Source organism: Lycorma delicatula, chromosome 3 (genome assembly GCF_047948215.1).
Source record: "Lycorma delicatula isolate Av1 chromosome 3, ASM4794821v1, whole genome shotgun sequence".
In the NCBI taxonomy this organism is placed as follows: Eukaryota; Metazoa; Arthropoda; class Insecta; order Hemiptera; family Fulgoridae; genus Lycorma; species Lycorma delicatula.
This window is the reverse complement of record NC_134457.1, coordinates 4,387,032-4,402,732: the sequence shown is the minus strand read 5'-3', so window position 1 is coordinate 4,402,732 and position 15,701 is coordinate 4,387,032. Positions and strand designations below refer to the sequence as shown.

The window sequence follows — 15,701 nt, the reverse complement described above, 5'->3', positions numbered from 1 at the left end:
AATTTATATTATCTGAAACGCTATTTACTTCTTCTGATTTAAAACCTTTTAAGTGTTGTATTTAGGTAATAACTTACGCTACATTTTCGGAATTTTTATTAAGTTATAATTTGTATTTTTAACGTCAGTTAGACAAGGTTAGCGAGCGATGCGAGCGTAGGTTATGTTCGGTTGATTTTATTGATTCCGTGTATTGACGAATAGTACGTAATTAACATAACCTAACAAAATATAATGAACGCTAGCTTGGCTCGTCAACCTCATCTAATTAACGGTAATTTCCTTTTAGGTCTTCTATAATCGTTGCACTTCTCCGGCTTATGCTTCATCTTTCTACCGCTATTTTAGTCGATCCTTCTCCTTTAATCAGGTACGAAAGCCCTAACCCTAATACTGACCGTTTAATGTTTTTTCATAGCCGGTTTTAAAAGCGGTTTACTATACTTTTTAAATATCTGCTCGACATTGAAACAGGAAAAAATTTAATAAATGCCCCAACCTCAAAATTTTCTATTTTGAGGTACAGGAGTACTATTTGGGTTCTGGTTTAAAATTTTTGAATCGGCTTCTTATGCGAACCCTCGGGTGATCTCAAATCGAGAAATATAGATCGTTTATTAAATAATTCTCTTTTTGTACTTTTAACAGTTGAAAAGTTACTTAAGTATTCCGATACTTTATAAGCTTATATATATATTTATATATAATTTAAATATGTATAATACTCGAGTGTATTTTTATTAATAAATTATCCGTTGATTTTATACCGATTTTTATTTTATATTTATACCGATATTTATTTATTCTAAAAGACGTAATTTATTACTTTATAAATTTACTGGTATGTTAACACCTTTAAAAATTATTAATATTTACGTTGAAGAACGCAGTTTTAATGTAATAAAACGTTAAAAAAGGAACGAAACGTCGTAAAAAAAACACGGCTACCTTGAGTCGATGAAAGAAACAAAATAAAAACCGCTCGTTGTCATCTACATAGAATTCGTCTAACTACTGCGAGTACGAGCGCCAGTCGTTCTGCATTTCTTATTGCTCGAGGCGTTTAACCGTTTATGGCATTTCCTTTAGTATAAAACTTCTGTCTGTTGTTTTCTTTCGGTTTCCGTTTTTTTAAATTATTTCTTTTCTTTAATAAAAATAACTAGATATGGACGTAATGTAATTCTACTAACATCTCTTCATTATTTTATTCCAGCTTTAATTGTAAATCGTACGTAATTATTTGTTATAATCTAAAAAGATATTTTTAATCGCTAACTGCAGTCGTTAAATGAAAGTTATATCGAACGCTTATAAAGGAGTAATAAAATAAATTATTTATTTATCTGTTTTCGTGGTGTGTATATACCGGTCTATATGTTTAACGTCAGCGTAAAATCTTTTATGTAATATTCTTCATCGACTTGTAGTTAAGATAAATTGAAATCGAATGTCGTTTGCAAGCTCTTTGCGATAAATAATAGAAAAATAAATTGATAATTGAAGACTAAAAAATAAACTCGTATAAAAAAACATGTGTGTAATATTTATGAAAAAGGTAAATTTCCGTCAGACTTCAAAAAAAGTGTTATAGTCATGATACCAAAGAAAGCAGGGGCAGATAAATGTGAAGAATACAGAACAATTAGTTTAACTAGTCATGCATCAAAAATCTTAACTAGAATTCTATACAGAAGAATTGAGAGGAGAGTGGAAGAAGTGTTAGGAGAAGACCGATTTGGTTTCAGGAAAAGTATAGGGACAAGAGAAACAATTTTAGGCCTCAGATTAATAGTAGAAAGAAGATTAAAGAAAAACAAACCGACATACTTGGCGTTTATAGACCTAGAAAAGGCATTCGATAACGTAGACTGGAATAAAATGTTCAGCATTTAAAAAAAAATAGGGTTCAAATACCGAGATAGAAGAACGATTGCTAACATGTACAGGAACCAAACAGCAACAATAACAATTGAAGAACATAAGAAAGAAGCCGTAATAAGAAAGGGAGTCCGACAAGGATGTTTCCTATCTCCGTTACTTTTTAATCTTTACATGGAACTAGCAGTGAATGATGTTAAAGAACAATTTAGATTCGGAGTAACAGTACAAGGTGAAAAGTTAAAGATGCTACGATTTGCTGATGATATAGTAATTCTAGCCGAGAGTAAAAAGGATTTAGAAGAAACAATGAACTGCACAGATGAAGTCCTACGCAAGAACTATCGCGTGAAAATAAACAAGAACAAAACAAAAGTAATGAAATGTAGTAGAAATAACAAAGATGGACCGCTGAATGTGAAAATAGGAGGAGAAAAGATTATGGAGGTAGAAGAATTTTGTTATTTGGGAAGTAGAATTACTAAAGATGGACGAAGCAGGAGCGATATAAAATGCCGAATAGCACAAGCGAAACGAGCCTTCAGTAAGAAATATAATTTGTTTACGTAAAAATTATTTTAAATGTCAGGAAAAGATTTTTGAAAGTGTATGTTTGGAGTGTCGCTTTACATGGAAGTGAAACTTGGACAATCGGAGTATCTGAGAAGAAAAGATTAGAAGCTTTTGAAATGTGGTGCTATAGGAGGAGAATGTTAAAAATCAGACGGGTAGATAAAGTGACAAATGAAGAGGTATTGCGGCAAATAGATGAAGAAAGAAGCGTTTGGAAAAATATAGTTAAAAGAAGAGACAGACTTATAGGCCACATACTAAGGCATCCTGGAATAGTCGCTTTAATATTGGAAGGACAGGTAGAAGGAAAAAATTGTGTAGGCAGGCCACGTTTGGAATATGTAAAACAAATTGTTGGGGATGTAGGATGTAGAGGGTATACTGAAATGAAACGACTAGCACTAGATAGGGAATCTTGGAGAGCTGCATCAAACCAGTCAAATGACTGAAAACAAAAAAAATTATAAAAAACAAAACTAAAAATACAAAATAATGTTTTAATTTAGTCAACTTTTAAAACCGGTGAACATTGATTTAGTCAAGAATAGCGTTCTCGTCAACACACCTAAAACAGAATTAACCTATATTATCCTTAAAGGATCGATACTAAAAGTATTAATACTCAAGAATAGATTCTTGAGTATTAAAAAAATATTTATTAGAATAAATATTTTTTTTTTTTTTTATAAAATAAAAACCACATTATTATAGCTAACTTAAAATTTAGTCGAATTTCTCATGAGTTTTACACCCTCAAACGCACAGAAAAATGTTCGGGTAAGTGGTGGTAACTTTTAATTTATCTACGTACATAATTATATTTTTTTAAATTTTTATTTATTCTCAAAAGTATTTTTTATAAAATTCTTTAACTGGCTACTCCATTAAGATTTTGGAGGAATCTATAAAAAATGTTTTTTCCTTTTTTCTTTTTAATTTAAATTAAAAAACAACAAATTAAATTAATTATAAATTAAATAAAATATTATTAGATTTCTGTAAAATAATTTGAAGACATTAAACATTTTATGGTCATTCTTGAAATAATTTTATATTAAATAAATGAATCAAATTATATAGTAAATTTACAATTAGAATTTTTGAAATATACGTTTCGGTTATAAACTTATATAAAAAAGTATATAGAACAAAAAAAGAAAGATGAAAGAAACAGAATATAATTTCTAAAGACGAGAATTATCTTATAATAAAAATTACGTCTCCCTTCCTTGACAACGAAAAAAATTATTTATTCAGTTAGCGGTTAGTTTTTATTGACTTTCAAAGAAATGTACCGTATTACTTTCGGTCGCACAATGAGGTTCGGAGGGAGTGAAATTGAATTTTCTTTACTCTTTGACGTATGAGGAATAGGAAAAATAGTATTCTTGTATAAACATTTACGGGTAGAAAATCTCCAAAACTACTGGATCGATTTCATTGAAATTTAGATATGCTGTCTAGTTGTTGATGTAAGAATTTGATGAATCGTTCTCTGTTAAAGTCTACAACAGACAACTTGTGTTATCTGGTCTCAGTTACTAGACCGTTAATCAATAACAAAAAATATCTGTTTTAATTCATTCGAACAGCCAAATACTTTTTTATAACGGTGCTTGCATAACGTACTGAAACTCAGAATATCAGATAAAATTTAAATATAGGACAGGGTTTTGATAAACGAACGTAAGGTGAGAAAAGAAATCGATTTTTTTTCTTTGCTTAAAGTTATTTATGAATCTGTAATCAGACTAGAATTCATTGTTTTCACCTGTTATCTCTGCCTTATGTGCCCCTAATTCGATCACAAAAAATACAAAACATTTTTATCATTAAAAATCTACAAAAGACGCGATTTTAATTCATTTTAACAGCAAATAAATTGCTGGAAAATTCATTTTAACAGCAAATAAATTATGGAGGTAGAAGAATTTTGTTATTTGGGAAGTAGAATTACTAAAGATGGACGAAGCAGGAGCGATATAAAATGCCGAATAGCACAAGCGAAACGAGCCTTCAGTAAGAAATATAATTTGTTTACGTCAAAAATTATTTTAAATGTCAGAAAAAGATTTTTGGAAGTGTATGTTTGGAGTGTCGCTTTACATGGAAGTGAAACTTGGACAATCGGAGTATCTGAGAAGAAAAGATTATTGGCATTTTAAATCGATCGAGATTGGTTTTACGTTATTTGTGATAATATTTTTATTTATAATATAAAATAAATCTGATGTGGACACCACATGACTTCTTTGTACGCCTATTAAATTACTATATTTTTTATATATTTGTATTTTTTATTGCATTTTTAATTCATCGTAAATTTGTTTTTACAATCAGAAGTTAATAATTATTAATAAGTCATATTTAAATTAAAAAAAAGGAGATGAAGTCTGATTCGAATCGATATGCCTACCCCTAAGATCGAAATATTTCATTAACACTTTATTTGGCCTTAACTTTGGAACCGATGAAAATAAGTACCTCTTATGATTTATCGTTGAAAAGCTCTCGATAAGAGCTTATTAGTGCATTTAAGAAAAACTTCAAATTTCTATTTGATTTTGAACATTTTGGACACTTTTGGTTCAGTCGATTGCAATCATAAGATTACAACTAGATGTTACAACAGTCCTAAATCCAAAATTTCATCATCCTATGGCTAAGCGTTTTTGAGTTATGCAAGATACATACGTATCTTGGGATGGTCAAAATGGATATTTCCGTTGAAATTTGAAAACCGAAATTTTCTCGTTCACAATACTATTACGTCGTACAAGGAAGTAATAAGTAAAAACTTTAAAATATCAAATAAAATGTGTAGCGGTTTATTAAATTTACTATTTTGTAAATGATATTATTATAAAATATTTGACAAAAATGTGGTTTGGTACTCATTTTTTTTTAACATCGTACATTTACAACCGGTTTCGTAGGTAGGAACCGTAAGTAAATTTCATCACAATAAACAAGCGGAAAGGAGTTTCCTTGAAACACCTTAATTAAAAAGCATTCTAAAAACAGCAATGGTAAATCAAAGATAGCATATTATGCAACGATAAAGTCCAGATAACCAGGCGGTAGAATCTATAAAAAATTCGATTATACGAATAAAAACATAAGGTAAAAGATAAAAATAGATGGCACTACAAACACAAACGATCATAAATACAAACATAAATAGATGATGCGTAGATGTTAGATGATGCATAACTCTGCTGAGTTATACTCCGAAGATTATAACTATTGCAATCTTCTATTGTTACAGAAGATTCGTTCGGAGTAAGTTTTTATTGACTAAAGGTTAATAGGTTCCAGGTCTAATAGATGTAGGCGTTTTCATCTTCGTCACTGTACATGAGGGTAACTGCTAGATGGTTCTCGTGGTCGTTAAGTTTCACTTGGTACTTGGTTGCCAAACGACTGACTTCTTCCCGAACTTACGGTAACTCATTTAAGTGAGTTAGAGGATTTCAGTGTTCCGAATGAACCGTTCCATCTGCGTTAAACATCTCGGAAATTTATTCTGGAACCGCTGAATAGTTTATATTGTCGGTCATAATAATCGCTTTTAAGATCACATTGTGCAATAGTGGGTTATTTGATACGGACGATTGCGATTTCCTACCTATTAACCAGTACACCTCCTTAAATTTTTTATATTTAGTTGTTGCTTTTTCCTTAATAAGAACCTTCCATGTTAGATGACGATCTAACCGAACACCGAAATACCTCACACTCTCAGCTCTCGGCATGTAACCTCCATCCAAATGTAGTCATCCCCTCTGATCCCGGTGATCATATGAGTCTACTTCGCACGATTCATCTGTATTTTCCAGTTCCTCACCTGCCTGGCGGGTAGAAGGTCCAATCCCGATTGTAACTTAGCCGAGGCTTAAATCGGATATCATCGATAGCCGTGTTTCCTGTGTCATCGGCAAACGACCCGATATCGGTATCATCCGTAACCGAAATGTTTGTAGTAAAGACAGAGTAGAGGATAGGTCCCAAACTGAACCCCGGGGAATATCCGAGAAAGAGTCAAACAAATCAGATAACACCATCTTATATTTAATCTGTGAAAAACGTCCGTTCAAGTAACTACGCAATATCAAATAGAGTTATTGAGGTAGGCTCGTTTTTAGTTTGTATAGAAAACCTTATCGATATCTAGAAAGGCAGGAGAACTAAATTTTACTCCTGTAAGCATTTGGTGACCACCGGAAACCAAATTTACGGTCAGAAATAACTTCTCCCTGCTCTAATATTTGCCAGAAATTTTGAAGGAATAGCCTTTCGAATACGTTGGACATAGTAGGTCCAAACTTATTAATCTGTACGAAGATATCTCATGCGCTTCTTTTCCGGATTAAAGATCATCGCTGTTTGGGATACATTCCACTCTGAGCGGTAGCACGTCTTCTAAAGATACCATTAAAAGTTGAATCGTATTTCCGCAACTTATTACTACTAGTAAGTAGTAGTAGTAACTAGTATTCATATAAAACAATTAAAAGGAACAATTTGGAATAAAAACATAGATAATATATATAGGATGATTCTAAAACTTTTTAAATGCAATATACCATCTGAAAGACTTTTGGTACCTGATAGGATACCAAATTCTTCAAGACACGATGTTCACAAACGTCAATTATAATTGTTGGCAGCAAATAAAACTGATTACTTTCCCGTAAAAAGAATTATGCGTGGGTTTTTTGTGCTCACATTTTTATTTTAGCTGCAATTGGCGAAGAGCAGACCAATGGTGGTGCGCCGGGCGGCTGCGCGCAGCGCTCGAATGATTCATTCGTTTGAACGATTTATACGAACGGGCCGTAGGGACGCCTTTTTTCTACTATTTTAATATTCTCTCATGATAATAGGAACGGTCTGGTTGAGAAAAACATCCCATTTCACTGTAATTTATCATAATATATATATATATATATATATAATTTACACTGATTTTTTTCTAAAATGTAATATACCTTTTTGTCATATATAATAAAAAACTAATCAATGTGTTTTTCTTCTTGTTTACAGGTCGATGGTGTAGCGGAGTGTCTGCTGGTGTAAATAGAGAGAGAACTTGAAATGCTCAGTGTGACTGCGTGTAACCTATTGTATATATTATTATAATAGAACTAAATAACGTCTTATAATTATTATTATTAAATAGTTTGGTGTAATACAGGGTTAATGTGTCTTTTTAATGTTCAAAGAAAAGGTCGCTTGCTTTGGATTACTTTCAACAATTGATTTTTATTTCCGAAATTTAAAATGTAACTAATAAGTTAAATGAAAAAACAATTTATTATTAAATATAATTTGTAATAATAATTTTATGTAGCTGAATAACATTAATATACTGTACATTATTTTCTAATTATAAACATTACCCTTCTCTTTGAAAAAGTAATAGAGTAATAAAGTTACTGAAGCATTTCATCTTCAGTTCTAAAAAAGGTCCAAGAGAAAATAAATTTGTTCGATGGAAATATGAAAGAAGGCAAAAAAAAATGTTAGAGCCAAAAAATAAAAAAAAGGATTTTCATTTTTTATGCATACAACGAAAAAAATTATTTAAAAACTTTCATTTTGTAAAAATATGCTTTGTAAAGGTTTATGGAACAAGAATAATGTAAATTATGATTTAATTTGTTCATAAATATTTGTGAATCGTGAAATTCAACAGTATTTTTAAAATGTTAAATGTTTTTCATATTATTTCTATAAATGATAATCAGACTTAAAAAAAAGATTTGTCTGATTTCTACAACAGGTATACCAAAATTATTTTTGACCAATGCCTATCCTAGGCGGTAGAGAATTTACTGAGCCGGTTCCTTTCTTCAAGACAATATTAGCTGATCGTTGATTAACTAAACGGCTGAAAATCTTCGATACAGAACCACCGTAGTCGTAGAAAGAGGTTACTTGAGGAAGAGTGTAAGGAATACGTATATTACATCTTAATTCAAAAATTTGTTACGGTCTCTCAGCACGAGCTTTAGTTGTATATACGAATTTCATACTGAATTTAGTCGGTGTTCTAGAATTCTTCTTTTTCTTCTTTTTATTTTATAAAATATATGGATAATTCACATCTTTATCCTAGTATAGGTAAATTTTTATAGCGCGATCATTTAAATAAACCTCAATCAATTTTACGCCTAGAGATAAACATTTTTCTCTTTTTTCAATAACTCGCATCTTTAAGCTCTGAAACGGAAAAATCGTCATTGTATTATTGTTCTAATTAATGAGCTAAAACATTTATTTTCATATTATAAGGTAACAGAGAATTTCTACAAAATTAAAATTAAATCAGAATAATATAAATCACAATTTTTTTACGTGAAGGCGGATTTATTTCAAAAAGAAAGAAAGTTAGTTTCCGAAAAATACTTTAATGTTAAGAGGCCGTAAAACCCCGAGGGAACCTTGCAAAGGTTTGCAAAAATTACCCGACGTAAAGGGAGGATTAGAGTTTACTGGAATATTTTTTTCTAATTTTCCTCCCCTTTCTGAAAATAAATATTTATCTAATTAATTGTTTATTTATAAAAATAGAAATACCTAAACGCACTATGCTTGTACTCCTGTAGGGTTGTATAAAGCCCGTGACTCTCGATTAATTCTGTCGCACCTTCACAATTTATTCTCCCTACTCTTGAGTACCACCCCCTATCGAAATTCTCTACAGAACCGAACCCGGCCGAAAAAAAGAGTCGGCTTTCTACCTCCTTATTATCCGTAGGTTCGTGCTACCCGCATTTCTCCAATCGTCATGGAAGATCAAATGCGTTTGACCTCCAGCGCGTACGAAGAACAAGCATATCGATCCTCGCGTCCAGTGGGATTCCGCTGAGAGTAGCGAGATTTTTTAAGGGATAGTTCAGGACCTATCAAAGGCTACAGCTAATCCTATTCGCATTCACCCACCACCGTCGATTATTCGTGCAAATAGAAAAAATCCGCCGATTATCGACCGGCTGCAAGAATCTTATCCCTTAATTACCAGTAATCGGTCACAATCCGGCCTGAAAGTCGGATCTGGCTGAAAGAGTCGCGAAGTCAGATCGGAACACAAGACGATCCCGGCGGATATGAGTTTCGTTTTGAAATTCAAACCGCGTGTTTTAAACTATATGATTTGCAACTTGCTGAATTGACTAACACATAAAGCGTTTAGATATTATTTGAACGTTCCTAGGGGCTAACTGCTGTCCATATTACCGTACACTGTGAACAGATTTCACCCGGATAAGACAAGAATTGATCTTTAATGATAGATTAAACGTTTAATTTTACGGTACTTATTAAATCTGCTGTAATAATAGTTATTTTTTTCTTTTTATAAAGAACGATTAGAATGTTTTATTGAAAGATAAATCGAAATGAAGGAATTAAATGTGTGACCTTTACAAGAGATGAAGAACAAAAAATTATAAAATTTTATGGATAAATTTCAATAGATATCTTTTTAAGCGATAAATGTGGAATGAAGGAATTAAAATATTTCTATAAGGTTTTTTTTTTTAAAGAGAGACTGGACAAGACCATTTTTTGTCGTAATAACTAAAGGAAAATGAAAAAAAGTGTTAATTTTCATAGAAAAAAGGAAATATTTTATTTTAGTAAAATATTAATTTCCTTCGTTCACTAAATTTACTTCTTATAAACAAATTTAAAAAAAAAATGTTTGACAAATGAAATGAGACCTGCAATTTAAAATTTAACGCGATATTAAAAACAAAAAAAAAAACAATGGTTTTTTACTGGTAAAAATATAACATCTCTGAACAAATAATCTCCGGATAGTTATTTTTACAACGGAATAAAATATTACAACTTCAGAGTTTAAACAAGCGAGTTATTATTATTATTATTTAATGACCTCCGTGGTGCAACAGTAGTGTCTGTGTCCCTCATCCTGAAAGTTCTGAGTTTGAATCTCGGTCACACTTTGTATTTTTCATTCGCTTAAAAATTCATTTATCGTTGTGAAACTTAAACTGACCGTTGGCCAGTCATATCTAAATAATTTGATGAAATAAAAAAGTTTTTACAACGGGTTTTTAAATTTCCGTACAATTGTACCGTTTAGCTCGTAAAAATTATATCTATTTAACGTGCTTTTTTATAGAAACGGATAGATCTATCGGCGATTATCTAATTAAGAATTAAAGTGAAATTTGATTTATTCCTTATCGTAAAACTATATTTAGTATCGTTTCAAAATTAATATATTATTTCTTTAAGATTAATTTAAAATTTATTTTTAATTTTTATTATTTTTTTATTTTAAATCGAGGTTTAAAAGCAGCAAATATCCGAGTACACTTTGGTGTAGAATTTTATTTATTTAAATTTAGATTTAAACCGGTTTTAAAATTTCAATTAAACCCGATTTAAGTATTCTTGTTCCATATACTAACCATGATTTTTGATCTCGTTGAAATTCTGATTTATTTATTTTTGATAGAGTTAAAATTAGCAGAGCAAATCTGAATTCATTCGAAGAGATATCGCTACATAATGTTATTAATACAAATTTTCATCTTCCTTTTTTAAGGAAGTAGATCGAATAAAGTTTAGCGTAGGTTATGTAAAAAAATTTTAAAAAATGCATTTCTTAGATTTTCAAAAATTGTGTTTAAAATTATAACGCAGTAAAAATTGAACGAAAAATTTTACGGTAACTTTTCATAATTTTGTAAAAAAAATGTTTTATACAAATTTTAATGAAACAAATTATTTTATTTAAACGAAAGAGATAGAAAATATTTTCAATTTCTTCTAAAAATAAAACGATTTTATACTCTTCTTTTTAAGATGATAGTAAACCAATAACTTTCGGATATTTTATTTTAAATTTATTTTATGTAAATATGTTTAATATACTTTTAATAAATGTAATAAAATTATTATTATTGTTATTATTATTAAAACAGAATGTGTGATACAAATAGCATCTTCATACCTTTAATCGGAACAGTAGATGATATCGGTTAACCACAGTGTATATCAGAAAAATTCTAAATCGTTTTTCTAACACAAAAAGTTTATCAGTTTTTTAATCAAAAATACTTTTAAAAAAAGTAGTCTTTCATGACATTTTATTTTCTTAAAGAGGCCTTCAAATTAAGTACAGGTAGAACGAATATATTTTATTTTATTTTTTAATTATTCATTAAATATCGACGAACGATCTTTTATTAATAAATAAAAATCTTTTGAAAAAAAAATATTTAAACATTTGTTTATATTTCATGTATAAGTAATTCACAATTTTGTTTAATTTTTTTAATTAAAGCCGTTTCTGAAATCATCACTCGTTTTCATTAATATTATTTAGAAGTAAAATTTGGAATATTAAAAGTAATTTCTAAAAGTTATAATGAAATTTTTGAGTTATGTCAATTTTGCTTGTAGAAATATATTTTTACCAAAGCAATTTTCTCTGTACGATATGTATTAAAATTACAATTTCCATGGATGCACTGTTCGGATATTTTCTCAAATTTGGCTGCTGAAGTTTTTAAATAACCCAAAATCGTTATAGATGGAATTTTATATACGCGGTAGGTTAAAAGTTACATGGTCGAACTGAGAATGTACAAGACTACACTTCATTTACACTCATACATATCATCCTCATTCATCCTCTGAAGTATTATCTAAACGGTAGTTACCGGAGGCTAAACAGGAAAAGAAAGAAAGAAAGAAAGGTTAAAAGTTACATAATGCAGCTAAACTATTTTTTGGTAGAATGATAGCGTATTTGCCTTATATCCGGAGGTACCGTGTTCCAGGAGTGAAACTTTTTTCTACGCTACAAAATTCATAATCGGTAACTGTTATTGAGCCTCCATTTATAGATGTTACTCAAATATTAATAAAATAAAAATAAAATTATTAAATACAAAATCGGTGACAAAAATCAAAAATATTTTGGTCGATAAAAAAATTAACTCCATTATAATTTCCTGTAACCCCGATGATGATGTAATCGAAGAAAATTACATTGTTACGTAAATACAGTTAAAAGAATAACAATTGTTAAAAGGAATATCGAGCTACTCGAATACCACAATACTGTAAAACTGTAATAAAGCGAAGAAAAAGTAAATAAATAAAAAGGAAGCTTTTATTATTTTGTATTAAACTTATAAAGGTAATAATTTGAAGTTTTATTATTTCTTTTCGAATGTTTATAAAGTTTACATTATATATATTAAACAATAGAATAATTATTTGTATTTTATGAAATAGAAGACATTTTTCAAACGTTAAGAAATATTACGTATTAAAAAGGTAACACAAATTACGGTAAATGTGTTTAAAAATTAACACGGTTTTTATACAGCAGCCGAATTTTCCCGTTAAATGGTTTTATTTAAATAGATTTTATTTGTGATGAAAGACCGAGCATAACAGCCTACGGTCATTAGCCCGTTGGAAATCGATACCGTATGAAAAGATCCCGCGCCTGACCAGGATTCGAACTCGGGATTTTTACATGAAATATAAAAACGCTACCTACTCGGCCGCGGGGTCGGCAAAATAAATTCTATTTCATTACGAAATTGAAATTTACGTCTCGATAAGGTACCGTAAATTTTCTCCTTTAAAGTGCAGTAATTATTTTAGTTTTACGTACGCAAAGATTTTCATTTTTTCAAGTACAAGTACAGAAAATTGTTGTTCTAAACACATATGCAGCTCGACGAGGAAAGTTCTTGTCAATTCCTGCAACAGACCGGACGTAGATTTGGGATCACTCCCGCCTGTGGACGATAAAAGCCAGGCTTGGCCTGAGAAAAAGATCATAATAATAATAAAAATAGTAATAATTAAAACCTTGGGCGATCGTAAGCCTAGCAATATGATTTTTAAGTTACTAACATTTTCTAAAAATAAAAAAAAAAAAATTAAAAATTTGTTTTCATTTTTATTTGTTATTTTTTAACTTTCCTCGTCGAGTTACATATGTGTTTAGAACAACAATTTTCTGTACTTGTACTTGAAAAAATGAAAATCTTTGCGTACGTAAAACTAAAATAATTACTGCACTTTAAAGGAGAAAATTTACGGTACCTTATCGAGACGTAAATTTCAATTTCGTAATGAAATAGAATTTATTTTGCCGACCCCGCGGCCGAGTAGGTAGCGTCCCGACATTTCATGTAAAAATCCCGAGTTCGAATCCTGGTCAGGCGCGGGATCTTTTCATACGGTATCAATTTCCAACGGGCTAATAAAAAAAAAAAAAATTAAAAATTTGTTTTTATTTTTGGTGAATATATATTTTCAATCAAGTCAATGCAAATTAATAAAAGTTTTTACACAAAAAAACGGGAACTTTTGTACTCCTTCCTTCAACCTTTCGATTTATCGACGGTTTTGTAAAATATTTTTACGGTAAAAGCACGCTGTTGACCGTTCCACTGCTGCTTGATGACCGAGTGGCAAGATTGCCTGCGCATCAAGCAGTGCTGCCACTACACGGCTGCCACTAAGCATTTTAAAAGTTCCCGTTTTTCATGTAAAAAATAAGAAAATAATAATAATTTTATTAAAAAAAAAACCCCGATGTTGCAACAAAAATAGATAAAAAAATAAAACATTCTTTAGCTGATGTATAAAAAGAGCTTAATGTTGCTTAATAATCTTAATTTTAAAAAGTAATGTTTTATAAATTGTTAGCTAAATATATTTTTTGAAATAATTCCAAAGCTTGAAGAGATATTTATAAATATTGAAAATTTTCGTTTACGGTACGTGTGAACTACCATCGACGTGTTTTATACAAGCAGTAATAAATTTTACATTACAATTAATCGCGGGAAATCACGATAACATATTAAAAAGATCCTTTACTATAAAACGGGCAATATTTTTCCTACCCAAGAAATACGATTTTGTAGCTTAAATTAAAACAAAAAAATTCTTCATCTTTTTTTGGTTTATTTATCTTACCTGCTGCCGAAAATTTGGATTATTCACGACATATTATATCGATTGACAAAATTTTTATCGATTTGCAAGCAAAGATATTTAAGCACTGGGTGAATTCGTCTTCTGTTAATAATATTTTCATATTTTTTTGTTAATTTTAAATGAGAAATTATATATTTAATTTTTTTTTTTTCAACTAACAAAGCATTTTAAAACTAAATATCAACTGTAATTATCAGTATTTTTTTAATTGGGAAAACTATTTTAAAAATAGCGAATAATAAAAATTCTAATTTTATCGATATTGCTTAACGGTAGGTAGATTTGGAGAAGAATCATATAATTGCTCTAATGTTAATTCCTTTGCATGCGACCTACAATAAAACATAAAAGATTATTATTGTCCTTGTCTGGCACTAAATAATTTCCTTATTTTTTTCTGTTTAAAATAAAAAAAAAAATAATAAAAAAAAGAAATAATAAAAATGAACTGTACAATTTGATTATTTATAATTTTAAATATTTTTTAATCAAAAACGAATTAATTATAATAAAATTATTATGTTTTGTTATTATTATTAATATTATTATTATAAAATAAAGAATCGAAATAATCGACCGTATTCAAAATAGTATTATTATTATTATTAATAATAATAATGATGATGAAAAAAATAATAATATTGATAATAAAAATAAATAAATAATGAAAAATAATACTCTTTTTAAATGCGTATCAAATTATGTAATATAACATTGACGAATGACACACTCTTATGTATATATCATCTGAAATATACCTGTATTTGTTTTTACTGAAACGTTGTTGTTGTTGTTTTCGCGCACACATTTCTAGTGCCTAAGCAAAAAAAAAAAAAATAATAAAAAACAAAAAAATTTAAAGAAAAAATAAAATACTGTGTGTGTGTATATATCAATAAAAAAATCATTGATTAATTTGTCAGTAATTGATAATTATTCTTATTATTATTATTATTATAATTACTTTGTTATCAGAAACAAAAAGAATACACTACTTAATGGTTACAGATAGAATAAATATTTACCTAATTATTCAGCATTCCTATCCATGACAGTAAACTAGATCGTGCTGAACTGTTGCTTTAAGGCCGACGAATATATATATAACAACAGAATATCCGTCTGTGATATTCCGTTGAAATTTCAAATCGCCACACGTAGCGAATTTCCGCCGTGGAATAATCGCGGTATTTAAGACTCTCGTAGACCGTCAAGAAGAAACATATTCGCAAAAATAG

At 29.5% G+C, this 15,701-nt stretch overlaps 1 protein-coding gene across 2 annotated transcripts in view; it reads left to right on the top strand.

Moving 5' to 3' along the window:
• Nucleotides 1–15,034, top strand: part of tup (LIM1_Isl and LIM2_Isl domain-containing protein tup) — a 387,091-nt gene extending 372,057 nt beyond the window's left edge. For both annotated transcript variants that reach the window (XM_075359380.1, XM_075359379.1), the window contains exon 7: nt 7,501–15,034. The gene's annotated coding sequence lies outside the window, so the exon portion shown is untranslated. The remainder of the gene's footprint in view (nt 1–7,500) is intronic.
• The last annotated feature ends 667 nt before the right edge of the window (nt 15,035–15,701 follow it).